The sequence below is a fragment of the Lactuca sativa genome, chromosome 2 (genome assembly GCF_002870075.4).
Source record: "Lactuca sativa cultivar Salinas chromosome 2, Lsat_Salinas_v11, whole genome shotgun sequence".
In the NCBI taxonomy this organism is placed as follows: Eukaryota; Viridiplantae; Streptophyta; class Magnoliopsida; order Asterales; family Asteraceae; genus Lactuca; species Lactuca sativa.
Genome location: NC_056624.2, coordinates 208,130,192 through 208,132,813, shown reverse-complemented (window position 1 = coordinate 208,132,813; position 2,622 = coordinate 208,130,192). Strand labels below are relative to the sequence as shown.

The 2,622-nt window shown below is 34.2% G+C and overlaps 1 long non-coding RNA gene across 1 annotated transcript; it reads right to left on the bottom strand.

The window, feature by feature from the left end:
* Positions 1-262: 262 nt before the first annotated feature.
* On the bottom strand, positions 263-2,180 carry LOC111882550 (uncharacterized). The gene is made up of 2 exons (XR_002847178.3): positions 1,227-2,180; positions 263-1,005 (listed from the first exon to the last, which is right to left on the bottom strand). It is a non-coding gene; the product is annotated as an uncharacterized LOC111882550 (long non-coding RNA).
* Positions 2,181-2,622: the final 442 nt, after the last annotated feature.

Sequence of the window (2,622 nt, the reverse complement as noted above, 5' to 3'; positions counted from 1 at the left end):
CGAATATGCGTATTATATATATATATATATATATATATATATATATATATATATATATATATATATATATATATATATATATATATATATATATATATATATATATATATATATATATATATATATATATATATATATATATATATATATATATATTTCTTTATCATCACAACAGTTTACCACATTTAGAAGCCTCAGTTGTCTCAAATTATTATTCATGTTTTTGAAATCATGATCAGAACTTACCCGATATACTCCACTATTAAGAATTAATATAGTGACGCTTGTATTATATATTAAGCAAATTAGGTGCGTTAGATTTACTTTTGTATACATATAAGCAAATAAAACAAGATGCCGAGATTGAACACTATTTCAATATTCACATTAACCAGAAGATTGGTGATCAGATCACTGCAATCGAAATGAATCCAACTTTTCAGATGCGCTTCTTCTCTTTAAGGCTATCCGGTGACATACCGGTGAAAAGGTACGTAATGAAGAGGAAGTGAAGAGAAAGCCACATCATCATCTCACCATTCCACAACAATTGCAGTAGGTTGTGGAAATTAATGGTGTTCAAAAGCGAACAATAGAACATGCCCTTTACGCGTGGGAAAGTCGGCCACGTCAGCTTTGACGTGTAAGATGGTTTTCCATACACGGGCAGCCTAAGAAGAAAGGAAATTTCGTTGCTCCCTAAGATCTGTAACTGAGGCACCAAAAGAAAAACAAAAATCTTTTGATCTCATATAAACTACTAATTCATGAAGATTATGAAAATTTAAAAGACGCCCAGATATGATTTTTAAATAAATAAGTACGAAGATATCATTTTAAAATAAATAAGTACGAATTAGATGACTTCACCGCTTTCTATCAGCAGATCCTGTAATTCAATGGTGTTGTTCTTCTTCAGAGAACGAGATAGTTTGCAAAGGTGTATATATGTGCGTTATACGGTTTCTGTTTCCGTTTCTTTATCTTGGACAATATTGTTAGAGCCTATTAAGATCCCATCATATATCCGCAAAACACCATTCAATTACATTAGCAAGAGAAACTTAATTAACCAAAAGATCGGTAATAAGAACAAAAATAGCACTTTTTATCGACCCAAGGCTACTTGATATTGACTATAGACATAAGAAAAATCATGATGGGCTTAATTAATAATATGATAAAGCATACAGAAACACACACGTACGGAAATTAATAACGTTTACCTTTCTATATAAGATTCAGAGCAACCGTAGTAAATGGAATGTAGTCGATTGATTTCTGATGCAGCATCATCAAGATTCTCATTACCCATTAACCAAAAACTTATCTAGAGTTGAATATTGGCATGTGAATCTTGAAGATGCCGCACCAGTAACCAATGACTTTCGTGGTTTTGAAAATTGAAAGGTGTTGTGCAGAAGAAACGGAAGAAGATGAAGAAGGAGCAAAACCCAGTTGGCATGTTATGATTGGGTTTGAGGCAGAGAAACCCTAGTCGTGTGTGGGAAGGATGAAGGGTGGATGGAATGAAGAAAGGGTTAGGGTTAGGAGAAGAGGTTATATAGTGGTAAATGTGTATGGAAAGTGGGGCCCAATGACTTGGCATCCAATTTTAGGCGACTCAGATTGGACCTGCTTAAGATTCTCTTTATACAATATAATCTTTACCACAGCAATCCCAGGCTCAAATGTTTGGTAGTTCAAATATCATCTCGATATAGATACGAGACCGTGGGTTACATTAGTTTTTTTTTTTTTTCTTAATTAATATAAAGTGGTAAGCTTTACATATTTTTTAGTAATAATTTATATAAATACAAATGATATAATTTTTTTTTTACTATTTCAACAAGTAACAGATAGAGGCTATCCTAGGCCCGATGGAGGGTTGGGGCAGATTTGGTCATTAAGTAACAGATCTGGTGTGTGGGGTAAAATTTCTAACATTACTCTATCCTTAGGAAAATATAACATAACCCTCAATGATCACTTCATAGTTCAAGATGAGAATTGAAAATAAGCCAATGGTCTGTTCACTGTATCATCCATGTGAAGACTCATAGATAGTGAATACTTGGATCACAATCCAATCAAAACGGTTTGGAATAATCTAGCACCTCGATCGGAAAGTGAATGTCCTCATTTGGAGGGCGAGACGCAATAGATTACCCACTCGTCTAAACCTTGCTCATAGAGGCATCAACGTAGGATGTGGTCTTTGTCCCATCTGTAATGCGTTCCAGGAAAATGAGAATCACCTATTTTTAGAATGTTCTATGGTAAAAGAAGTTGCAGCTCACGCAAACCTCTGGTGGTCGGTTATCCCAATCAATCCATGATCGACCGATGAGATGTTTGATATCACTTATGGTTCGTTATGCAGAACCACGATGGGGAGTGTAAAGTCTGTTGTTATTTTTGCTCTTATTTGGATCCTTTGGTGTTATATGAATGATCATATCTTCAGCAACAAGGTGAAGCAGGTCAAAATCTTAGTAAGTGAAGTGCAAGTTTATGTTTATTTATCGCTTAAAAATAGAAGTAGAAAAGGTAATCAAATCAAATGGTTTGATTGGTGTACTAACCCGTCTCGGGTATGCTTGTAACTTTCTTCTAGCC